The sequence below is a fragment of the Protopterus annectens genome, chromosome 3.part1 (assembly GCF_019279795.1).
Source record: "Protopterus annectens isolate FY-2018-M chromosome 3.part1, PAN1.0, whole genome shotgun sequence".
Classification (NCBI taxonomy): domain Eukaryota; kingdom Metazoa; phylum Chordata; order Ceratodontiformes; family Protopteridae; genus Protopterus; species Protopterus annectens.
Genome location: NC_056732.1, coordinates 1,036,773,421 through 1,036,799,776, shown reverse-complemented (window position 1 = coordinate 1,036,799,776; position 26,356 = coordinate 1,036,773,421). Strand labels below are relative to the sequence as shown.

General features: G+C 42.3%; 1 protein-coding gene across 1 annotated transcript in view; it reads right to left on the bottom strand.

Moving 5' to 3' along the window:
* Positions 1-26,356, bottom strand: part of PTPN2 (protein tyrosine phosphatase non-receptor type 2) — a 2,647,405-nt gene that overhangs the window by 65,172 nt on the left and 2,555,877 nt on the right. The window lies entirely within an intron of this gene.

Here is a 26,356-nt window from a genome sequence, read left to right as displayed (position 1 = left end):
GATATGCAGGTGCATTTGACTTGGGTTCCACACTCCCTGAATGCACTTCCCTGCCAGGTAAGCCCCCATGCATAGTCTGATGACTCTGTTGTTAGGGTTTGGGTGGCAGGGGATGGTGTGAAAGGTAGTCCCTTGCTTAGGTGGCAGGCCTCTGCCCACCAAAGGAACTCTAGGCGTAGGCAAGGTATGACAGGAATCATTGCTTCTAGATCCTGGGAATGTTGACACCATAGGCTTTTTAGATACCACTGTAGTTTCCTCATATGCAGTCTTGCATATGGAATTAGAAGAATGCAGGAGGCCATGAACCCCAAGCCTTGCAGTATTTGTCTTGCAGATAGCAGGGTTTTTGTGGCCACTTGTTTGAAGAAGGTTGTCAAATTAATTTGTTTCTCTGGCGTGAGGTAAGCCATCTGGGAAGTTGTATTCAAGCTTGCTCCCAGGAATATAATTTGGTGACAGGGTACCAGGTGAGATTTCTTTTCATTTATGGTGTACCCCAGACAGGTTAGAACCCTTTGTACAAAGGCCAGATGATTTAAAAGTATGTCCTGGCTTTCTGCCTGAATTAGACAATTGTCCAGGTATGGGTATATTTGAACATTTCTTTGCCTGCAAAATGCAGTAACTGGAGCTAGGCACTTTGTGAATACCCTGGGCACAGTAGATATGCTAAAGGGCAGTGCAGAGAATTGATATTGTGTGTGTAGCCTGTTTTGAAGCAAAGGTATCTTCTGCAAGATTCCCTAATTGGGATGTGCAGGTATGCTTCTTTTAAATCTAGTGTTGCCAACCAGGTGCCTTTGCCTAGCAAAGGAAGCAACTGGTGAAGAGTCAGCATCTTGAATTTTGGAATCTCCAAAAAGGTCTTTAGTGTAGACAGGTCCAGGATAGGATGCCATGAAGTGTCTTTTCTGGGTACCAAGAAAAGTCTCGAGTAGAAACCTTGTCCCTTTTCCTCTTCTGGTACCAAATGGATAGCCCCCATGCTTAAGAGAGAAAGTACTTGGTTTTGGGCCTCTGTCCACTGATTTGGGGGTAGGTCCGGCCACCCGTTTGGTGTTGGCAAAGTGTGGAAGTGAAATCTGTATCCCTGGGATACTATATTTAAAACCCATTTGTCCTGGGTAATGAGCTCCCAGTTCTTTGCATGAAGAGCAATCTTTCCCCCCAAAGGGGCAGTCAGTTGATAAGTGCTTGGAAATTTTAAAAGAAAGTCATTGTGACAGTTTACCATAGGGGGGGAGTCTTATTACTCCCAAATTTGGAAGTTGAGGCCCCCCACTGCTTAGTCCTGTGTGTCCCCTGGGACTGAAACTTGGGGTTTCTGCTGTGTCTGGGTTTGGCTTGAGAAGACCTGGAAGGGGCTGGAAAGGACCAATTTTTAGATTGCCAGTGCCTACTAAATTTAGGAGGCTGAACTTGTAAGAAATCTTTAACAGTATGCATAGATTTAGCTTTATCTTCCATCTTTTTAAGAACTTCCTCAGCCTTGTTGCCAAACAGGCAGTCCTGATTTAAGGAAGCATCCAACAATTTAGCTTTAACATGATCAGGTAAAGATTCCTGCATGCCTTCTGAGCACAGACCCCGTAACAGCAGCCCATGCAAGAGGCCTCTAAAGAATCAAAACCACATTGCAAACTATGTTTTCCAACCTGTTCAGCAGAATGCAGTAAATCCTGTAATTCTTTATTTTCCTCACAATCAGGAATCAAAATAATTTTCTGTTTAAGCAATCCAAAAACATGTTGCTGATACTTTAACATATGAAATTGGCAGTTTAAAGCCCTAATGGCCAAGGATGCAGAAGTGTAAACCTTCTTACCCCATCTATCCAGCACCCTGGGGTCACTTTCAGAAGGGGTAGGATTTTTAGCAGTAGAAGCCTTAATGCCCTTGGGCCCCTGAGAAAGAGTCTCTGGATCTGTAATAGGATTTTTAAAAAGGAACTTGTGTGACTCAGGGACCCTGTAGTATCTGTCAGGTTTTTCTGGGAGCAGGAGGCAAGGAATCAGGGGCCAAACTAGATTCCGAAAAAGCATCATCAACAATGTCTAGTACAGGAGGAATAGCTAAAGGCCTATGCTGAGGCAGGAGTAAGAAATCCCTGAGCCTATTTTTTGACCCTTAGAGTATGTAAGGTTTCACCAAAAGAAAAATCCTCTGGAGAGGTAGCAGAGGGAATACAGTCCTCTGCATCAGAATCCTCATAAATAGATAAGGGCAAATCCAAATCATCAGAAGAATAAAAACAGAATCCTGGTCAGAAGATTCATAAACAACTTCAGTCCTAGGCCTATTAGAAGGGGGGGTTTGGCTACCCCTGATTAGAGTTATTAGATCTTCAGCCATTCTTACAATTTGTTTTTTAGGCATAGAGGCCTGAACATGTGGTTTGGGCATTGTTTTTTTAGGCATGGTTCGTGATTTAGGCCTAAGTGAAGAAGGATGCGTCAGTTTAATATGCAAGTCCGTAGGCCTGAATACACCCTCAGAAGCCGGTGCCTGCACAGCGGCTCCGGACCCATCCAAGGTAGAGACATCCACAGGTTCCATAGTTGAAGTATCTCGCGGCATGCCGGACTCCGAATGGGTCTCAGTAGAGGCCTGCGAATCAGAAGTAGTGGGTATCAGGGGCTGCGAAAGCGCCTCAGTGAGTACCGGCGAACTGGCGACTGGCTTAGGAGAAGAGTTGTCAGCAGTTTTGGACCTCGGAGGCCTGTCTCTGTCTTTATCTTTGCGTTTTTTCGGAATCCCGGTAGTCGGATGGCTAACTGACAACATTTCTGGATAATTAAACCGAGAACAGAAATATTTTGAGGTGAAAATATATCGATGTCAGATAGTGTGCTGATTAAATAAAGCATAAAACCGACAGCAAGGTACGTTGTGGCCAGGGCCTAGGCAAGGAATAGAGTACGAATGAAAATCTTTATGAGGTATTTGCTTTCCACAAGTAATGCAATTATTAACTTTTACTAACATCGGTAAGGAGCAAGAAAATGTTTCCCCAACAGAGTACTTAGCTTTAGTTGAAGACTTCGGTTCTGAAACTCGAAAACGAAAATTTCAGGAGACGGCCGACCAGCACTTGCGAAGTGCTTCTGCTTCGGGCACAGCACGGCAAGAAAGAGTGATGTAATGGCATCGGCTGCATGTTTTATACCCCTGACGACCTGACATCATAGAAGAAGGGACAGCAACCGACACAGGACCCAAGACTTTGTTAATCAGGCCGACTGAGGGATACCTGCAAGCAGATAACCCAAATGTAATGACTGCAACAGTGAAACATGAAGAACATCTGAACATGTGAATTTGATAAAGAAAGGTTTTCAGGATGGTTATTCAGCAGAACATCTGGGACAAAGGAAAAGGGGAGCACCTATATTAGTTGCAAGAGCAGCTTCAACAGTGATAAAAGACAAAAAAGATAATGGCAGATTTGTAGTGCTAAGGGGCTACTTGCAAGGGAGGATTACATTGGCATATATTAGCATTCCACCTAAAACTGCTGTAATGGAGCTTAAGGAAATTTTGGGAGAAATAATCAGTTTTCAGCAAGGAATATTACTTATACATGGGATGGAACTTGATTTGCAGCAGTAAAGATGTGTCTGGGGGACCCAGAAGGGAAAATATAACAAAGGAGGGTAGATTTTTGAAGAAATTTATGAAAATATTTGGCATGGAAGATGTGAATTCAATAACACTAGCCATATTATTCCCAAGATATCAAAACTGGGCTAGGCTAGACAGAATTTACCTTTCACAAAAACTGAAGGTCTTAATACCCACCCAATAACTATTTCAGATCATACACCAATAATAGCTAAAATAAAAATACAGGGCCATGAAATAAAAATGAGAGATTGGCACTTTCCCACCTATCTGTTGAAAAGAGAGGAATTCAAGGAATGGGTAGTGGAGATTATTCAGGAGCTGTTAGAGAGGATAGAAATTTCTTCTGAAATTACAGCTAGGGAGTGGGATAAAATTAAGGTGGAGATGAAAAATAGGGTGGAAATAGAAGAAAGGGAGCTATGGTTAAAAAGTAACAAGAATTATTTAGAGAGACTGACAAATGGGAAAGTATTGCAGAATAGGGGGAAATCACAGCACAAGAAGAGGATCAACTGCAGAATGCTAGGCAGAAAGTAAGGGATTCCTTTGATAAAATGCACAAACTTAGAAAGCCTACTGTTAAAGCAACTGTTTTTTGATGATAACACTAAAGCACAAAAACTTTTAGCACAACAACTCAGGCAACAGAAAGTAGAAAGGGATGTCGCCAAACTTACGGAGCCTATAACAAAGAAAGTAACAAGAAATCCTGTAGCGGTATTAGAAATATTTTGGAAAATCTATGAGAGTTTCTGTAAAGCAGAGAAATATGAAAATCAAGAAAAGATACAAATGGAAATGTTTATGGAAGAATTAAATATGCCATGGTTAGAGGTAGTTGAGCCTCAATTACTAACATTTAGCATAGGGGGAGATGAGATAAAAGTTGTGATGTATAACCAATCTACAGAAAAGTCCCCAAGTACAGATGGTATTCCTGTGGAAGTTTGAAAGCTAGGAGGAAAAAACTGATAAAGATCTGGAAGATTTTGTTTAACAATATCTTAAGAGGAGAAGTACCACCATCCTGGAAGAAAGCAGTGGTAGCTGTAATACTTAGAGGGCAAGGATACAATCAGATCCAGTTCCACACAGACCCATTTCAATACTAAACCATGATCATAAAGTGTTTATGTCTATAATGGGTAAAAGAATGGCAAAATTAATGCCAAAACTGATAGATATGGATCAATGTGGTTTTGTGGAGGGGAGGCAAACATTAACAGAACTCTGATAATCTAGAAGGAAGCAGAATGCAAGAAAATAACATTGTTGTTGGTGGGTCTTGATGCAGAGAAAGCATTTGACAGAGTAAGCTGGGGCATTATAAGCAGGGCAATGGAAGCAGTTGCATTTCCTGAAAAAAAGTATAAGGTTGATTAGGAGAATATATGAGGGATCGGAGGCGAAGTGTGTGAGGTCCTCTCTGATAATTTCTGCTTGAGCAGAGGAAACAGACAGGGGTGTCCTATTTCCCGTTTATTACTTGAATCATATTTATAACCACTAGCAAAGAAAATAAGGGACTTGCAAATTCAAGGATATAATTTGTATGGTAGTCAAGAAAAGCTGGATTTATTTGGAGGTGATAATATTTTGTACCTGACAAAACAAGAAAAAGACATTACAGTGTTGTGGAACATTTTAAGACAATTTCAGATCTTTTTGGGATACAAAGTTAATGAAGCTAAAAAAAGGCAACAATGGTAAATTATGTACCCACTCATGAACTGGTTCAGGAATACCATATTTATGGGGACATGATAAAACAAAATATTTAGAAGTATGGATTAAAAATGATTTTAGTGTGGGAGCTAACGATATGTGGGAAGAGACTAAACAAAAGATAATACAAAAACTGAGAAAATTGAAGCTTTGTTATATGAACATGAACAGTAAGATATAAGCAGTTAAAAGTTTTTAGTTCCTTTAGTCTTATACACAGGTCAGGCATGTTTTTATCAACCAGAGGAGAAGTTGTGGGTAGCAATTAATAAAAAGCTGAAGGACTTTATCTGGGAGGGGAAGATGGCAAAAGTCAAGTGGGATAAGCTGATTCTTACAGTAGAACTGGGCAGACTGGGACTACCCAATTTGAAGGGGGTATTTCAGAGCTATACAGTTAAGACTCCTATACACAGCACAAGCAGAAAACTATAGTTTAAAGTGGAAAAGGATGATGATAAAACATGGGGAAGCTCAGGAAAGGAGGAGAGACTGGGATTTTGGATGCATGCCTTTAAGGAGAATAACAATAAACATGCGAAATATTACATCCATAACAGTATTCCAAGAACTAAACCAACATGGGAATGGGGAAGAGAGAGAGACTCTGCTGACAGGGATGACTGCAATTAGGGAAACAGACAATACGCAAGAGGGGCCAGAATTCATTGGAGAAAAATGGCAAAGGAACCAAAGTACTGGGAGCCAATAACTAGAGAGGGAAAGATGATAGAACGGTAAGATGTTAAGAATTTATTTGGACTGGAGGTTACAGACTGCCTTTCCTATCAGAGACTGATATCAGAGTATAGGCAAATAGAAAGAAATACAGGGGTCCTAAACGAAAGACCAGTACTGGTAGAGTTTTTAACAGAATCTAGAACAGAAGCTGCCATTAAGAAAGGAATAATTAGTACAGCATATAAAATACTGCACGATAACTATAAGATAATCAATCAGAGGAGGTTAGAAAGGATCGGAAAGAGACTGGATAAGCAATTCACAAAGAAACAATGGGAGGATATATGTATGTCTCCCAATTATGCAACAAAATCTAGAACAGGGGTGTCCAACCTTTTGGCTTGCTGGGGCCGCATTGAGTGAACAGAAATGGTCAGGCCATATATAATATATATCATATAATTAACTCTTTTCGTTGCTAGAAGACCATAAGTTGACTCCCTGTTGGTGTACTGAAGCAACTGAACAACAAATAATAAAATGTATAAATGTTTTTTTTACAAATAAACAGATATTCACTAGAGCACTAGAAAAATGCATCATCATCCCATTTGAGGAGAGTAGAAACCTGACTTTTGACCACCATGTTGTCTCGTTGTTAAGAAAGTTTTTTTATGGCCCTTTATTATTTAGGGTAGGTCATCCAGGATCAAGGAGAGGTCAACATCCCTGTATATTCTTAACTGGATAGATAGCCATAAATATACTCCTTGGTAAACATAGCCTTCATCAAACAGGATGGAAAAAAAACATATTAAACTTTCCTAGCTGGATGGCTAAGATCTAATATTACACACAAACAAACACACACACACACACACACACACACACACACACACACACACACACACACACACACACACACACACACACACAAATAGGCCCTCCCTAAAACCAAAAATAACACACACCAGTATCCACATGAAACCCTAAATGAATAAAAAAAAAAAAAAGTCAAAAATCATAAAAAATCATAATTATTCCATGCCATTTCCCACCACCAATCCCACCATCAAAAATCAAATCACAAAAAAAACAAACAACTGCAAAAGCAAAAAGTAAATCAATAAGAAAACTATAAACTCTGTAAAAGATAATGTAAACATATAACTTGGTGTTAATCCTCAGGTTAATCCATACCCCAGGTCAATCCATACCAAAAGGTTCTTGTACAAACAGTTTCTCCTGAAAACTTAACTCATTGATATTTTAACTCGTGTAATTATAACTATTGTATTGTATTATATTGTTTTGTGTTATTTTTGGAGCTTTTCTCCCGGGCCTCCGCTGAAATGGACTAATTTGTACAGAAGTTACTCACAGGCTGACAGTTTACTGAGCTGTAATGCTGACCTTGCTTTTGAAAAAAAATTCTTCTGACTTTGTCAGTAGCTCAAATAAATTGATTACACACCCAGAAACACAGATAAACCACAGACTGCTGCAAGAAATCAAAGTCACATTAGCACTCCTATGCTATGTCCCGACAGATGAATCATACCTAGCTTAAAATAAGAAGGTTTTATGGTTACGAAAAGTCTTCCACGGTAAATACAACTTCTGATTTAGTATGGAACCATACCTCTCACCCTTAGAGCAGAAATCTGGGACACAGGCCCAAAAATAGTATGGGATCACAGACACCATTGAAACAACTGTAACTGCAAACATTATACATCACTTATAATCTTTCTTCCCATTCATTCATTGTCAAACATTATATATATCTCATTCAGTCCTGCCAAAATAATAAATAAAACACATTGCATCAACATCCATTAAGTTTAATGGTATACAATCTACCAGTATCTGGACTACCTGAAATAAATTAAATTATGGCCTGTAAATTGAAAGTACACTTTGTTTAATTAAACTATATTTCTAAGCCCACTTACTATATGTTTTCAGTAACATCCTAATATCTATTTGTAGTAGACTTGGCATCCTTCAGAACCCCACAGGCCCCGCGCTAATACTTGCTAGCATTCCATTAAATGTGTAAATCATCCCACCACATAATGGCCTTTAATAATCATCTACTGTTGCAGCACTCCCAACACTTAAGCACACATACACACTGTTGTCCAATCTACCACTGCTTAGAACCCACCAAAAAAAAATACAGTACTAGGTGCGATGACTACTTTTATTTCCTAAGCAAAAGACATAAATTGGAGATGAGGCAAAAAAAGACATTCTTTGAAAATCCATACAGTTAAGAATTATGAGTTCATGTTCAATACAACTGTTCAGTAGGTAGACTGATCATTGTTAATGTTGCAGTTAGAGGTTGAGGGCCGCATGGAAGAGCTCTGAGGGCCACATGCAGCCCGCGGGCCGCAGGTTGGACACATCTGATCTAGAAGATTTACGATTTTTGCCTGGAAATGTTTACATAGATATTTTTATACCCCAAGTAGACTCCAGAGAATTTTCCTCAAGTAGACAAATGTTGGAGGTGTGAAGTGAAAGAGAGGGGTGAGTTGTAATACTGCTTAGGTTATATGATGTATAACAATATATGTGAAGTATAATGTTTATGTTAATTTAGTTTGATTACTTTTGTATGAATGCAAATTTGCTTATGCCTCAAGTAATAATTCAGTAAAGGTGTTTGAAGAAAAAAGGTAGAGGATCCAAAAACTACCTATCTGTCTAAAGAAGAATTTAAAATTTAAGCTTTAACATTCTCTCAGGAGTTTTGAGTATATAACAAAGCAAATTTGAAAGTAGCATCAACCAAATCATAAACACATTTCAAAAAGTAAGTTGCCACTTGAGATACAGAATCAATAAGACTATACAAAGATGCTTTTTTTCCCCTCAGAAAAGGGAAAACATGCCATAATGATCTGATCTGTCAATTTTCGTTCCTCAACATGTGGGTTCAGATCCGAACCTCGGATCTGACTCGGCTGCATTTTACAGCTCATGGATATTGCAAACAGTACAGTTGTGTACACTTACCATAAACGTAGATGTTTGAGTGTATTCACTGTTGCAGTCATCACACTTGGGTTATCTGCCTGCAGGTAGCCCTCAGTCAGCCTGAATACCAGAGGCTTAGTATTTCTGCGTCAGATGCTGTCACTCCAGGACTGACGTCAGGTCGTCAGGGGTATAAAAACAGGCAGCCAATGCCATTACATCAGTTTTTCTTGCCCCAAATGTCAAGAGCCCCCAATAGGGAGCTAAGTTATGGTGGGGGGAAATACCACCAGTAAAAAGTAAATACCAATACCAATACCCCTGAAGGGGGGGGGTAGTAAAAGGCATAGAGAGTTTAGAGACAGAACAAGAGAGAAAACCAGGGAGCTGGAGTGAGGGAAACCAGGACTGCAACAGTGAATACACTCGAACATCTACATTTATGATAAGTGCACACAACTGTACTATGTTCTTCATGTTTCACTGGTGAAGTCATCACACTTGGGTAGATTCCCAAAACTGAAGAAAGGTGGAGGCAGTCAAAAAGAGTTGGGCTGGCTAGAATGCCTTGCAGGAGTGCTGTTGGAAAACCTGCCCTGGATTTGGAAAAGATAGGCAGGTGGTAATGCTTGGTGAAGGTGTGAACAGAACTCAAGTAGCAGCTTCCAGAATTTCCCTGGTAGGGACTCCTCTGAGAAAGGCTGTAGAGGTTGAAGTTGCCCTAGTGGAATGCATTCTGACCTCCAGATGGGGTGGTTTCCCATGGTGTGGAGGCAGTCAAGAAGTGTTTGGGCTGGTTAGAATGCTCTGCATGACTGCAGTTGCAAAATCCGCTCTTAATTTGAAAAATATAGGAAGGTGGTAATGCTTGGTGAAGGTGTGTACAGAACTCCAGATAGCAGCTTCCAGGATGTCCCTGGTAGGTACTCCCCTGAGGAATGCTGTAGAGGTAGAAGTTGCCCTAGTGAAATGTGTTCTGACCCCATGAAGGGTTGGTTTCCCATGGTGCTTGTAGCAGAAATGGATGCATATGTGCTATCCATTTGGAAACTGTTTGCTTTGAAATGGCCTTGCCCTCTGCCCCTGTTGCAAAGCTGACTAGTAACTGGTCAGATTTTATGAAGGGTTTAGTCCTATCACGGTAGAATTGGAGCGGTCTGTGCATGTCTAAGGAGTGCAGGATCCTTTCCCCTTTATTTTGAGGATAAGGGAAGAAGGTAGGCAAATGGATAGATTGGTTGAGAACCACACTGGACACCACTTTAGGCATAAAGGAAGGGTTAGTCCTGAGGGAGACCCTGTCAGCATGGAAAATAATGAACGGTTCCACAGCCATAATTGCTTGCAGCTCAGACACTCTTCTAGCTGAAGTGATGGCCATAACCAAGGCTGTTTTCCAAGAGAGGAATTTTACCTCTGCTGACGCTGCAGGCTCAAAGGGGGGTAGCATGAGCTTTTCCAGTACAAAGTTAAGGTCCCAAGCAGGGGTGGGTGCTCTCCTTGGCGGCCTTAAGCTGTAGGCCCCTCTCAGGAACTGTTTGATAAGAGGGTGAGAGAAGAGAGGTGGCTCAGTGTTGTAATGAGCCAAAATGGCAAAGGCATGGATCTTAATGGAGGAGAAGTATAGGCTTCTGTGGAGTAGATCTGCTAGGTAATCCAGGATTAGAGGCAGGGAGGGCAGAGTTGTGTCCTCTCCTTTAGAATGAATCCAGGAGCAGTACCTTTTCCACTTATCAGTGTAGGATTTCCTTGCACTGGGTCTTCTGGCTTCAAGGATGACATCCAGCACCTGCTTGCTTAGGCTGGTTAATGGGGGAGAATTCAAGGAATAACCAGGCTGCAAGATTTAGGGTTTGCAGTTGCGGATGCAAGATCTGTCCCCCTGCTGAGAGAGCAGGGTTGGGTTCCAGTGTAGGTGCCATGGTGGCACTGGTTTCAGGCTTCGCAGGAGTGGATACCAGTGTTGGTATGGCCAGCCTGGGGAAATCAGAATTGTCCTTGGTCTGTCCTGTCCTATCTTGAGAAATACTCTTGAGAGGAGGGGCACAGGGGGAAAGGCATAAATAGAGAGATTTACCCACTGGAAGGACAGGGCATCCACTTTCCAGGTCCTGCTGTAAGGTGTCCTGGAACAGAATCTTCTGAGCTGGTGATTGCGGGGGGAGACAAAGAGATCCACCTCTAGTGTCCCCCATTTCTGAATCAAAAGGTTGAAGGTGCGTGGCTCTAGTTGCCACTCGTGTGGGTCTAGGAGATTTCTGCTTAAATCGTCTGCTAGTGAGTTTTGTTTGCCTGGCAGGAATTGAGCTTGCAGATGTACCTGCATGTCTAAGGCCGTGCTCCACAGAGCCATGGCTATCCTGCAGAGTGGGTTCCCCCCTGCTTGCTGATGTACCACATAACTGTGGTGCTGTCTGTTTTTATCAGCAGGTGACCTGGTGACAGTAGGGATCTGAAAGCTGTCAGAGCGAGATGCACAGCTAGCATCTCTTTCTGGTTGATGTGCAGATGCATTTGACTTGGGCTATAGTGGCCCTGAATGCAATTGCTGTCCATGTGTGCCCCCAGGCATAGTCTGATGCGTCTGTGGTTAGGGTCTGGGAGGCATGGGGTTGGGTAAAGGACAGTCCCTTGTTGTGCTTGCATGCTGCTGCCCACCAAGGAAATTCTGTCCCTAGACAGGGTATTATGGGAATGACAGTTTCCACGTCCTGAGAATGTTGGCACCAAAGACTTTTTAAGTACCACTGAAGTTTCCTCATATGCAGTCTGGCATATGTTATTAGTAGGATGCATGAGGCCATGAACCCTAGGGCTTGCACGATTTTCCTTACGGATAGCTGGGTTCTGGTGGCCATTTGAGTAAAATAGCCTGTCAGATAGGCTTGTTTTTCCGGAGTGAGTAATGCCATCTGGGATGTTGTGCCCAAGCTTGCTCCCAGGAATACAATCTTTTGACTGGGGACTAGTTTTGATTTATTTTCGTTGAAGGTGTACCCCAGGGAGGTTAGTAGATTTTTTACAAATGTCAGGTGCTGCAATAGCATTTCCTAGGGGTCCACTTTCCATGCTTGTCTGTGATAAGTCCTTGTGCAGAATCTTTTCAATTGATAATTTTGAGGAGAGGCAAATAGATCTATGTCTGGGCTCCTCCATTTCTCTGTTATCATGCTGAAGACCAGTGGATCTAGTTTCCATTTGTGATGATCCATAAGGTTTCTGCTTAAATCATCTGCCAGAGTATTTTGCTCTCCTGGCAGGAATTGAGCCTGAAGATATATTTGGTAAGTCAAAGCTGTGTCCCACAGTACCATGGCTAATCTGCAAAGGGGGTATGTGTGTGTGGCCCCCTGCTTGTTTATATACCATATGACCGTGGTGTTGTCCGTCTTTATCAGTAATTGTCCTGGATGAATAAGTCCTTGAAGGCTGTTAGGGCATTTTGAACAGCTAGCATCTCTTTCTGGTTGATATGTAGATGCATTTGTTTTGGGGTCCATATGCCCTGAATGCATCTTCCCGCCATGTGGGCCCCCAAGCATAATCTGATGCGTCTGTTGTTAAGGTTTGGCTGACAAGGGGTAGAGTGAAGGTCTGTCCCATGTTTTGGTGACATGTCTTTGCCCACCATAGAAACTCCTGTTGTAGGCAGGGAATGAGAGGAATCATTGTTTCCAGGCTGTGACAATGTTGACTCCATCAACTTTTTAGGTACCACTGAAGTTTCCTCATATGCAGTCTTGCATATGGAATCAGTAGGATGCAGGATGCCATGAAGCCCAAAGCCTGCAGAATTTGTCTTGCAGATAACTGGGTTTTTGTTGCCATCAGTTTGAAGTAAGTAGTCAGTTGCCTTTGCTTGTCTGGCGTGAGGTAAGCCATCTGGGCAGTTGTATTCAAACTTGCACCCAGGAGTGTTACCTTTTGAGAGGGTGCCAGTTGTGATTTATTTTTGTTTACTGTGTACCATAGGCATGTTAGAAGCCTTTTCACAAATGCCAGGTGTTGAAGAAGAATGTCCTGGTTCTCTGCTTGAATGAGACAGTCGTCCAAGTAAGGATATATTTGAATACTTTGTCTGCAAAATGCAATTACTGGTGCCAGGCACTTTGTAAAGACCCTGGGTGCAGTAGATAAGCCAAAGGGCAGTGCAGAGAATTTATAATGCATTAAGCCAGCCTTGAATCTGAGGTATCTTCTGCACGATTGTCTTATTGGGACATGCGGGTATGCCTCTTTTAGGTCTAATGTCATCAGCCAAGCATTCTGGACCAGCATGGGCAGAAGCTGCTGCAAAGTCAGCATTTTGAATTTTGGAATGTCCAGGTATGTGTTCAAAATCGATAAATCCAGTATTGGCCGCCAGGCCTTGTCCTTTCTGGGTACCAAGAACAGTCTTGAGTAAAAACCTTGTCCTTTTTCCTGTTCTGGTACTGGCTGAATGGCCCCCATATCCATGAGGGAAGTAACTTGTTTCTGTGCCTCTGCCCATTGATTTTTTGGCAGATCTGGCCAATCGTTTGCCATTGGTAGAGTATGGAAATGGAATCTGTATCCTTGTGATACTATGTTTAGCAACCTCTTGTCCTGGGTTATTAACTGCCAATTTTGAGCAAAAAGTGCCAATTTTCCCCCTAAGGGTGCTGCCAAAAGATAAGTGCTTGGTGCAGGTAGAGGGAAGTCATTGGAACTGTTTTCTCTAGGTTTGTGCTTTATCTCCTCCAGATTTGGAGGTAGAAGCGCCCCATTGCTTTGACCTGTATGAATCTTGTGCCTGGTATCTGGAACCCTTAGGGCATCTGGATTTGCCCCTTTGAGCTCTGTCTGACACAGGAAAGGACCAATTTTTTGTAGGCCAGTGTCTACTGAATCTTGGTGGCTGCACTTGTAAGAAATCTTTTACAGTTTGCATAGACTTAGCTTTGTTTTCCATTTTTTTAAAAACCTCTTTTGCCTTAATACCAAACAGAGTATCATGCTGTAAAGGTGCATCTAGCAATTTAGCTTTAACATGATCAAGCAAATTTTGTTCCTTTAACCAGGCATGCCTCCTAATCACAGATCCAGTAACTGCGGCCCTGCAGGAGGCCTCTAAGGAATCAAAACCACATTGCAAAGTATGCTTTCCAACCTGTTCAGCTGCATGCAATAATTCCTGCAATTCTTTATTTTCTGCACATTCAGAAATCAACATCATTTTCTGTTTCAGCAATCCCATAACATGTTGTTGATACTTGAGCATATGAAATTGACAGTTTAAGGCCCTAATTGCCAAGGTTGCAGATATATAAACCTTTTTTCCCCATCTATCCAGTGCCCTTGAATCTCTGTCAGAGGGGGTAGGATTTTTTTGCTGTTGAGGCCTTAACTCCCTTTGGACCCTGTGAAATAGTTTCAGGATCAGCAGTAGGGTAGGGTTTCTAAATAAAAATTTAAATGAGTCAGGGACCCAGTAATATCTGTCAGGCTTGCTGGGAGTAAGGAGTCAGGGGTCAAGCTTGACTCCGAAAACACATCATCCACAATGTCTAAAACAGGGGGGTATGGCTAAAGGCCTGTGTTGAGGGAGAAGAAGGAAATCCCTGAGCCTCTTTTTTGATTCTGAGAAATCTTGACTCTCCCAGTGAAAATGCTCCCTCAAAGTATGCAAGGTTTCTCCAAATGAATAATCCTCAGGAGGTGATGCAGATGGTATAGACTCCCCTGCATCTGAATCCTCATAGGGAGGTATAGATAATTCCTGATCAGAAGAGGAATCAGAAGAAAAATAGAAACCTGATCTGAAGATTCATAAACTACAATTGTGTGCCTACCATAAATGTAGATGTTCGAGGGTATTCACTGTTGCAGTCATTACAATTGGGTTATCCTGCTGGCAGGCTACCCACAGTCGGCCTGAATTCCAAAGTCTAGGTCCGACGTCGGTTGCTGTCACCTCTACCCTGACGTCAGTGCGCCAGGGGTATAAAAGATGCAGGCGACGCCATTTTCTTCAGTTTTTCTTGCCCCCAGATGTCAGGTGCCTCCAAAAGGGTAGGCTAAAAATATGACAATAAAGCATGCATGCACCAAAGTAAATTATTCCTTCATCTAAAAGCAAATACACCACCAAGGTTGTATAGAATAGAGAAGTACAGATAAGTTCCAGCAAAGATAAGGGGGATGGTGGGTGGGTGGATAACCTGGACTGCAACAGTGAATATACTCGAACATCTACATTTATGGTAGGTACACAACTGTACTATGTTCATCATGTTTCACTGTTGCAGTCATTACAATTGGGTTGAATCCCAAAGCTAAGGTTGGGAGGCTGGAGCTAAATAGGATTAGGAGCGGCTATGAGGCCCTGCAGAACTGCAGTGGCAAATCCTGCCCTGGATTTAGAGTAGAGTGGTAAGTGATAGTGCTTACGCATGTTAGTAATCTTTTTACAAAAGCCAGATGCTGTAGTAGAATGTCCTTGTTCTCTGCTTGAATGAGGCAGCCATCCAAGTAAGGATATATTTGTATTCTTCTGTATGCAGAATGCAATTACTGGAGCCAGGCATTTTGTGAAGACCCTGGGTGCAGTAGATAAGCCAAAGGGCAGTGCAGAGAATTGGTAGTGCATTGAGCCAGCTATGAATCTGAGGTATCTTCTGCATGATTGTTTGATTGGGACATGCAGGTATGCCTCTTTTAGGTCTAAGGTCACAAGCCAAGCCTTCTTGCCCAGCATGGGCAGAAGCTGCTGCAGCATCAACATTTTGAATTTTGGAATATCCAGATATGTGTTTAGAATTGATAGGTCCAGTATTGGTCTCCAGGCTTTGTCCTTTCTGGGCACCAAGAACAGTCTTGAGTAAAATCCTTGTCCCTGCTCTTGCTCTGGTACTTGATGAATGGCCCTCATGTCCATGAGGGATGAAACTTGCTGTTGTGCCTCTGCCCATTGATTTTTTGGCAGGTCTAGCAAACCGTGTGCCCTTGGCAGGGTATGAAAGTGAAACTTGTAGCCTTGTGATACTATGTTCAAGATCCATTTGTCCTGGGTTATTATGTGCCAATTTTGATGAAAAAGTGTTAGTTTTCCCCCTAATGGTGCTGCCATTAGTTAAGTGCTTGGCGCAGGCAGGGCAAGTCATTGGGACTGTTTCCTGTATGGCTGTGATTTGTTTTCTCTGCTTTTGGAGGAAGAAGCACCCCATTGTTTAGACCTGTATGTGCCTTGTGGCTGGGATCTGCCTTTAGGGCGTCTGTATCTGCCCCTTTGTGGCCTGTCTGACACTGGAAAGGACCCATTCTTTGTAGGCCAGTGTCTGCTAAATCTTGGAGGCTGTACCTGTAAGAAATCCTTGACTGTTTGCAAATGTTTTGCTTTGTCCTCCATTTTCTTCAACACCTCCTCTGCTTTAACACCAAACAAAGTATCATGCTGTAATGGAGCATCTAATAATTTTGCTTTAACATGATCAGGCAAATTCTGTTCCTTTAACCAAGCATGCCTCCTGATGACAGAACCCATAACAGCGGCCCTGCAGGAGGCCTCCAAAGAATCAAAACCATATTGCAAAGTATGTTTTCCAACTTGTTCAGCTGCATGCAATAAATCCTGCATTTCTTTGTTTTCTGCACATTCAGAATTTATCAACATTTTCTGTTTTAGCAGTGACATAATATATTGCTGATACTTAAGCATATGAAACTGACAATTTAAAGCCCTTATAGCCAAGGTTGCAGAAGTGTAAATCTTTTTTCCCCATCTGTCCAGTGCTCTGGAATCCCCGTCCGAGGGGGTAGGGTTTTTTGCAGTGGAAGCCTTGACCCCTTTGGGACCCTGAGAGATAGTTTCTGGGTCAGCAGCAGGGTTTTTCAAAAAGAAATTTATGTGAATCTGGAACCCTGTAGTATCTGTCTGGCTTAACATGAGCTGGAGGCAGGGAGTCAGGAGTCAGACTGGACTCTGAAAAAACATCATCTACAATGTCTAACACAGGTGGAATAGCAAGGGGCCTGTGCTGAGGTAGTAGAAGGAAGTCACTGAGCCTTTTCTTAGATTCTGAATAATCTTGGCTCTCCCAGTGGAAATGCTCCCTCATGGTATGCAGTTTCCCCAAAAGAGTAATCCTCAGGAGGAGAGGTTGAAAGGATAGATTCTTCAGCATCAGAATCCTCATAGGGAGGAAGAGAGTATTCCTGATCAGAAGAGGAATCAGAAGAAATGGAAACCTGATCTGAAGATTCATATTCTGTCTCTTGCCTAGGCCTCTTATCAGGAGGGGGATGGGAACCCCTGATCAAAGTAATTAGGTCTTCGGCCATTTTGACCATCTGTTTTTTAGGCATGGAGGCCTGTCCATGTGGCTGTTGTACTTGTTTCTTTGTCTTTAAAGGTGCTTTAGTCTTTGCCTTTGAAGCTGAAGTCGATTTTACATATAACTGTGTAGGCCTGAAAACACCCTCAGAAGCCGATGCCTGCTCAGCAGCTCCGGACCCATCTGAGGGAATAGTTTCTGCGGTTCCAATACCTTGAGTCTCCAGCGGCCTAGTCGGCTCTACGTGGGAGTCGGTAGTGGCCGGCGGCTCTAAAGTAGCGGGCGTCAGGGGCTGCGAAAGCACCTCACTGAGAACCTGCGACTGGCTTAGAAGAAGCCTCGTCAGTTTTGGACCTCGGATGCTTGTCCTTTTCTTTTTCTTTGCGTTTCTTGTGAATTGCGATAGTCAGATGGCTATCCGATGGCATTGTGTAATTAAATCTTCTGCCAAAATAGTGAAATGCAAAATCGTACCGATGCTTAATAGTGTGTTGGTTAAATCTAGCACAGAACCGACAATTAGCAACGTCGTGGTCAGGGCCTAGGCAAGGAAAACAATAGGAATGAAAGTCCTTATGAGGTATTTGCTTCCCACAAGAAATACAATTATTAACTTTTTCTGACATCGGTCTGGAGCAAGAAAAAATTTTCCCCAACGGGGTACTTAGCTTTTAATGAAGACTTTGGATCTGAAATTCGAACACAAAAATCTCGGGAGTCGGCCGACTGGCACTTGTGAACTGCTTTTGCTTCGGGCACCGCGTGGCAAGAAAGACTGAAGAAAATGGCGTTGGCTGCATCTTTTATATCCCTGGCGCTCTGACGTCAGGGAAGAGGCGACAGCAACCGATGCCGGACCTAGACTTTGGAATTCAGGTCAACTGCGGTTAGCCTGCCAGCAGGATAACCCAATTGTAATGACTGCAACAGTGAAACACGATGAACATCCAGTGTCTTGCCTAGGCCTCTTATCTGGAGGGGGATGGGTACCCCTGATCAAGGAAATAAGGTCTTCAGCCATTTTGATCATCTGGTTTTTAGGCATAGAGGCCTGTGCACGTGGCTCATGCATCGTTTGTTTTTAGTTTTAGAAGTTGCTTTTGCAGCTGTCGTCTATTTGATACACAAATGTTGAGGCCTGAATACACCCTCAGGAGTCGGTGCCTGCTCAGCAGCTCCGGACTCATCCGAGGGAGATAACATTCATCGGTCCAATACTTTGAGTATCTCGCGGCATGCCGGACTCCATATGGGTGTCAGTAGGGGCCTGCGACTTGAAATTAGTGGGTTATCAGGGGCTGCGAAAGTGCCTCAATGAGTACCGGTGAACCAGCAACTGGCTTAGGAGAAGCTTCGTCATTGGTTTTGGACCTCGACTGTCTCTCTCTGAACTTTTCTTTGTGTTATGTACTCCGGTAGTCAGACTGCTATCCGACGACATTTCTGGGTAGTTAAATCTGTTTCCAAAATACTTTGAGGCAAAAATTTACGACGCTTAATAGTGCGTTGGTTAAATCTAGCACAAAACCGACAGCCAGGCACGTTGTGATCAGGGCCTAGGCAAGGAATACAGTATAAATGGAAATCCTTATGAGGTATTTGCTTCCCACAGGTAATACAATTACTAACTTTTTCTGACATCGGTACGAAGCAAGAAAAAAGTTTCCCCAGCGGGGTACTTGGATTTAGTGAAGACTTCGATTCTGAAATTCAAACTCGAATATTTCAGTAGTCGGCCGACCGGTACTTGCAAAATGCTTCTGCTTCGGGCACCGCGCGGCAAGAAAGACTAAAGAAAATGGCATCAGCTGCAGGTTTTATACCCATGACGACCTGACGTCATGGAAGAGGAGACAGCAACCGACGCAGGACCCAAGACTTTGGAATTCAGGCCGACTGAGGGCAACCTGCCAGCAGATTACCCGAATGTAATGACTGCAACAGTGAAACACGAAGAACATCCAAAGTGATTTGTTTATGGTCAGATCTAACCAGCGAGGGGTTGACCTCTAGTGTGGAACACCGGTCGCCCATGTTGGTGATGACCAGGTCCAATATGTTGTCACCTCTGGTGGGAGTGCTGACCAGTTGAACCAGGGCGCTTGAGTTTACAAATTCTAGGAAAAGTTGGGCAAGGGAGTTAGTACTTGAGTAGTTCTCCCAGTTAATGTTTGGGTAATTGAAATCACCCAATATCAGGGTGTTTGGTAGGACCTTTATGTTTCCCAGTGTTTCCAGAAACGTGGAATGGGGATCCTGGGACATGGGTGATGTATAGCAAGCTACAATTTGAATTGCAGTTTTGCCCATTGTTAGTTGCAAGCGGATGATCTCTGACGCATCATGCTGTGCCAATAACCTGGAGGTGTGGGTATCCTTGAGGAATATGGATACGCCCCTGCCTTTTGTATTTCGGTTTGGGTTCCGTGACCGAAATGTATGGTATGAGTTGCTCTCTGGAGCCTTAAACCAGGTTTCTGTTACTGCACATATATCGATTTTCTCCATACTGAGGAGTGCCTCGAGTGCGTGCATTTTGAGGTTTAGACTTTTGGCACTGAGTAGCATTACCCTCAGTTTTTTGTTACTTGTGCTATTTACGGCGGTGGGTTTGTCTTTTGAGCCTTGCCTAAAAAAGGCACTATGGGGGTGGCAAGAGCCTTGGCAAGTATTCGAAAGCCTAAGGGTGACAGGTGCAAGCCATCTCTAGCAGAGTGGCTTGTCGAGCATGTCATCCCAGGCAGACAGACACTGGATCCCCTTTGAATGACTTTGGTTAGCATAGGTAGAAGCTGCTGCAGTGTGAGCATTTTGAATTTTGGTACCACCAGGAAGGTGTTGAGAATTGAAAGATCTAGGATTGGGTGCCAAGTGCCCTCTTTTCTGGGTACCAGGAAAAGTCTGGAATAGAATCCTTGACCTATCTGTTCCACAGGAACTGGTTGAATTGCCCTTATAGAGAGCAAGGATTGGACTTGGTTTTGAGCCTCTGCCCACTGGTTTAGAGGGAGGTCTGGGAACCCTTTTGGGGTTGGCAGTGAGTGGAAGTAAAATTTGTACCCCTGGGATACAATGTTGAGGACCCATCAGCCCATCAGTCTTTGGTGATAGGAATCCAGTTTTTTGCATAATGGGCAAGTTTTCCTCCTAGGGGCACAAGCAGTTGCTTTAGAGGTGGAGGCACTCCACTGCTTAGATCTCTGCATACCCTGAGACTGTAGTCTGAGGGGGGTCTGTTTCCCCTGTGTCTAGTTTGAGATGGCCTTGAGGGACTGGAAAGGACCAAATTTTCGAGGGACAATGCCTACTGAATCTAGGAGGCTGTACTTGTAAGAATTCTTTGACAGTCTGCATAGATTTAGCTTTTTCTTCCATCTTTTTAAGAACCTCTTCTGCTCTGGTGCCAAATTGTCCTTGTTCAAAGGAGCGTCTAGTAACTTGGATTTGACATGATCTGGCAAGGTCTGCTCCTTAAGCCAAGCATGCCTTTTCAGTACAGAACCAGTGAATGCTGCCCTGCAAGATGCTTCTAGGGCGTTAAAGCCACACTGCAATGTATGCTTGCTGACTTGGGTTGCAGAATGTATAAACTCTTGCAATTCTTTATTTTCTGGACAGTATGTAAATGTAGCTATTTTTTGCTTAACAAGTTCCATAATATGTTGTTGGTACTTCAGCATGTGAAACTGACAATTCAAAGCCCTAATGGCAAGAGTTGCAGAGGTATATACTTTCTTAACCCATCTGTACAAAGCTCTGGAATCCCTGTCCAAAGGGGTGGGATTCTTAGCTGCAGTTGCCTTGATACCTTTAGGCCCCTGGGAAATGATCTCTGGATCAGCAGTAGGACTTTTGAAAATAAATTTGTGAGGGGTCAAGTACTCTGTAGTACCTGTCTGGTTTCCTAGGGGCAGGGGGTAAAGTATCAGGAGTAAGACTGGATTCCATAAAGACATCATTAACGTTAAACTTCCAGAACTGGTGGTACTGCTAAAGGCCTGTGTTGTGGCAAGTCTAGAAATTCTCTGAGTCTCTTTTTGGACTGAGGATAGTCTTGGCATTCCCAGTGGAAATCCTGAGTGTTTACCTTTAACTCCCAGTGGGCGTGGCTTCAGCATTTTAAAAATGAAGTTATCACCTTATATTTTTAAAAAATACCCATTGACAGAGGTGATATATCAATACAATTGTGTTCCCATCATGTGTGCTTCAAGATAAAATGTTCTGATACCGTGTATGTAACATGGTTTTAGAATTATTAATGCAAATATGAACAGGCAATATTTGACGCCTAGAGGCGCAGTAGGAGGTTACTGCAGAAACACCTGCAGACATCACTCGGCTGTAATGAGATAATATGTAGGGTTTCACCAAAAGAGAAATCCTCTGGAGGAGAGGCAGAGGGAATGGATTCCTCTGCATCAGAATCCTCATAAGCAGATAAGGACGTCTTCATAATCAGAAACCTCAGAGTTGTCGGACTTTTGGTCTGCTGAAGCTGCTGGGGACTGGTCCCTTTTTCTCTTAGCAGGGGAAGCTAACTTCCCCTAATCAGCATAATAAGGGCTTCTGACATTCTAAGCATTTTATTTTGTGGCAAGGGAGCAGGTGCATGTGCTTTGGTCGTCGGTTTTCTAGGCGTAGCGCGTACTCTTGGCCTTAGAAATTTGGTAGTTTTAGACAGAATTGAAGTAGTCGGTTTGTGTCGAACATCGGTAGTATGAAGAACTTCCTTAGAAGCTGGTGCCTGCTCAGCGGCTCCAGACCCATCCAAGGTAGAGACATCCGCCGGTTCCATAGTTGAAGAAGAGTCTTGTGGCATACCGGACTCCAAATGGGTCTCGGTAGAGGCCTGCGAATCCATTGAAGCAGGCATCAAGGGCTGCGAAAGCACCTCACTGAGTACCGGCGAACTGGCGACTAGCTTAACGGAAGTGTCGTCGGCAGCTTTGAACCTGTGTGGTCTGTCTCTATCTTTATCTTTACTTTTTTTGGAATATCGGTAGTCAGATGGCTTACCGAAGCCATTTCAGAATACGGAGATTAAGAACAAAAGTATTTAGCGACAATAAGGGCCCAACGACGAATGGTTCGGGCGTTGAACAAGGCACAAAACCGACAGCGAGGTACGTCGTGGTCTGGGCCTAGACAGGTGACGTAGTAAGAATGAAAATCTCGGTGTGGTATTTGCTTTCCATAGGCAAGACAATTATTAACTTTTTCTGACATCGGTTAGAGCAAGAAAAAAGGATCCCCAATGGGGTACTTAGCTTTAGAAGACTTCAGGATGATTCAATTAGTAAACAAAAATGCAGTTGGCGGCCGACTGGCACTTGCGAACTGCTTCTGCTTCGTGCTCCTCGGCAAGAAAGACTGATGTAATGGCGTCGGCTGCCTGTTTTTATACCCCTGATGACCTGACGTCAGTCCTGGGGCGACAGCATCCGAAATACTAAGCCTCTGGTATTCGGGCTAACTGAGGGCTACCTGCAGGCAGATAACCCAAGTGTGATGACTGCAACAGTGAAACACGAAGAACATCCTCAAGTTCCTCCTTTACCCATAATGCTCTAGTCACCCTCCATACCTCAGACCTCATTCGCTGTCTTCATGTATGGAACTGGTCGCTGTCGAGCATTAGTGTATTCATAAGAGATAAGTAAAATCATTTTTCTTCCCTTTTGGCTATCTTTAAATTTCTAATTCAACTAATTTTATTTCTCTTATCCCAGTGTAACTTAGTTACCATTATTGGTATTTTCTTCTCATTCCTTCTCTTTTACCTTTACGGTAACTCTTAAATTACAACAGCTGGTAATTTTTCTGACTTTCTAATAAAATAAAAAAAAAAGGAAAACTTTTCTGCCCTTTTTTTTTTTATAGTACTTACTGCTTGAAATGGCTGAAAAACCTTCAGGTTTCAAGAAAATCTGAGAATGTGGGCATAAGATCCCTCTGTCTGATGCCCACAACTCCTGTGTTTACTTGAAAGTGTCATGTGACATCTGCAAACCCTTAAACCCCAGGGCATTCTTCGATCTTACAAACAAATTGATACTGAAAGGACTTCTTCCAAAATCTTTTTCTGAGTCACTGGCTGTAGCTCAACCCTCCAAGGCAGACAACAAAGACTCCAGAAAGCACCAACTAGGACCTTCTAGATCCTACCTCACACAAAAACCAGTGGTAACGTAAGCAAATCCAGTGTACTTCAATACAGAAAGCTAAAACTAATACAAAGTGACTGGAACCATGAACCAGTCAATAAAAAAGCTTTAGTCAGATTTAGAACTGCTAGTAAAAAGCTTCGCATCATAAGGCTTCCTCAGGCAAAGTAAAACAAACAACACAAGTAACCCATTTAAATAGTATCTCAGTCACATGACAGCATCTTCAATTAAACTTGTTTATGCAACTCTTTCAGCATAGGTTTTAAAGAGACACTGCCATTTAAACCTGGTAAAATGTAAGGCCTACGCACAAAATCCAATTCAACTCCTCTACCTCTATCCTGTCTTTAACATTCCCTCCACAAATTGTGTTATTTACTATCTTAACAACAGAAAATAGCATTGCCACCTCACAGCAAGAGGTTCTCCAATTCGATCCTTGGCTGTGGTGCCTTCTGTGGGGAGTCTGCATGTCCTCCCTGTGATCGCGTGGGTTTCCTCCGGGTGCTATGGTTCCCTCCCACATCCCAAAGACATGCTGCAGGTGGATTGGACACTCTAAAATGGCCCTAGGTGTGAGTGTGTGCATGTGGGCTGGCAACTCGACACCATAAAACTCCACTGCCAATCATGAGCAGACAAGGTGATCCCCTGTGGTGACCCCTAACCGAGAAAAAGCTGAAAGAAGAAGAAGAAGAAGAACAGAAATTTTAAATGCATAATTTACTCCTTTCTCTTTCATATATTTATATACAGCATTAGTTAACACTTGTCTCCTTATTTCAGCTAGATGGTTGGAAATGCACTCTTTGAACGTCTAATTTGTTTTCCCTATATAGTATGCTTTACATACGGCTAAATATATTAAATTACATGTTTCACAGTTACCATATGCCGTTAGTTTAACTTCCTTCCCTGTCATTGGATGTGCAAAAACCTTACTCACAGCTACGAAATTGCAAAAAGTACGCCTGCCACATTTAGGTGTACCTCTTCTTTTTGAGTGTACATATTCATTCACTCGTGTTTGTTCTTTGCAACACATCTGTTTTAGATTCTGGCTTTTCTTATACCCCAAATTTTTTTTTCAATGATTATAGCACTCACCTCAGGTACGTCATATAATATGTGCCAGTATTTGTTAATTATTTGCTTTATACTTCTAGTGTTCTTATGATAAGTCAACATACATCTAATTCTGTTGTGTTTATTCTTGGTAACTGCCTTCTGTCCTGTTTCCCTAGAAAAAAATCAGTTTGGCAGTGGTTGCCCTAGGTTTCATAACCTCCTCACGGATGTTAGTCATTTTTTTTTCTTATCATAATCTCTCTTTACAAAATCTGAAACAATATTGCCTAACTGTATGCTCATATTACCATCATCTGTGTTCAGTTTCACTACTCTTAGAAATGATTTTTCACTATATTTTCAAACAAATTGCTGATGCATACTATTTCGCCGTAAGTAGAGTGCTTAGAGTAACATTCCTGTCTTTAAAATAGTTATATGTTGTTGTTGTTGTCTTTTGGCTTTTCCTGGTTAGGGGTCGCCATAGCGGAACTCCGGTCCGCTAATGATTGGCAGTAGATTTTCACAAACTCCAAGGTGCCAGCTCGACGTTCAACCTTCAACGAAGGCACGCCCATTTACACATGTCTTTCGAATGCCCACCCAACCACGGGGAGGGCATGCAGACTCCACACAGAAGGCACTCCCCGCACTCCAGCCGAGAATCGAACGGGAGAACCTCTTGATGTGAGGCAACAACGCTACCGCTGCACCACTGCGGAAGACCCTTTAAAACAGTTTTATATTATATATATATATATATATATATATATATATATAAATAAAAACATTTACACTCTGTTGATATTATTTTCTTAAAATTTAAAATTGAACTAGCAGTGGAACGGTAATCATAAAACTCATTAAAACTAACTTCATCCCTTTTCCAAATAAAAAACAAGTCATCTACAAACCTACAGTAAAATGCAACATTCCTTGTCAGACTATTCTCTGTAGATAGCACAAACTTTCATGCCTAAATAAACATTACTAGGTTTGCATAGCTATTAGCCACAGGTGTTCCCACTGCTACCCACTTTCTTTGTATATACAACTTTTTGAAATAGAAATACATTATTTGAAAAACCACTTCTAACAGCTTGCATAAGATATTTATATACTGCTGTGAATATTCAGTGTAATCTAAAAGATGCTCTCATACAAAAGCCACACCTATGTCATTCGGTAGCACTGTAAATAATGAATCCACATCTAAGGTGGCAAGTAAAAACTTATTAACATTCATATTACTAGACCAAGTATATAGCTGCTGCAAGAAAACCTTTGTGTCCTTTATAATTTTGTCTTTTTTCTCAAAACCTACTCTTATTTAGGTTTCTAAAAACTTAGACAAGAGCACAGTTGCCCATCCTCTTGCTGGAACAATCGGTGTAAATGGGGGGGGGGGGGATCGTAGACTTGAGTATTTTTGGCAAACTGTAAATGAAGGAAATGGCAGGTGTCTCAACTATCAAATACTGCAACAGAGCCTTCTTAATTTTACCTTGTGTATAACTCATACATGATACTAAAGACTCTATCAGTAATCTTATTACACTCATTCTCAGTAATTTTCTCATAGTCTGCACATGTTAGCATATTTATCACTGATTCAACGTAAAATGAGGAGTCTAAAACAACTCCCCCACTTTTCTCAGCATTCTTTATCACTACTTTGTCATTATTCTTTAGAGGAGAAATAGCTAATTTATCACCTTTAGTTATGTTATAAAATTTTTCAATTTATAACTACTATATAAATCATAAATCTCTTTCTCCACTACTCTTTCAAATACCTGTAAC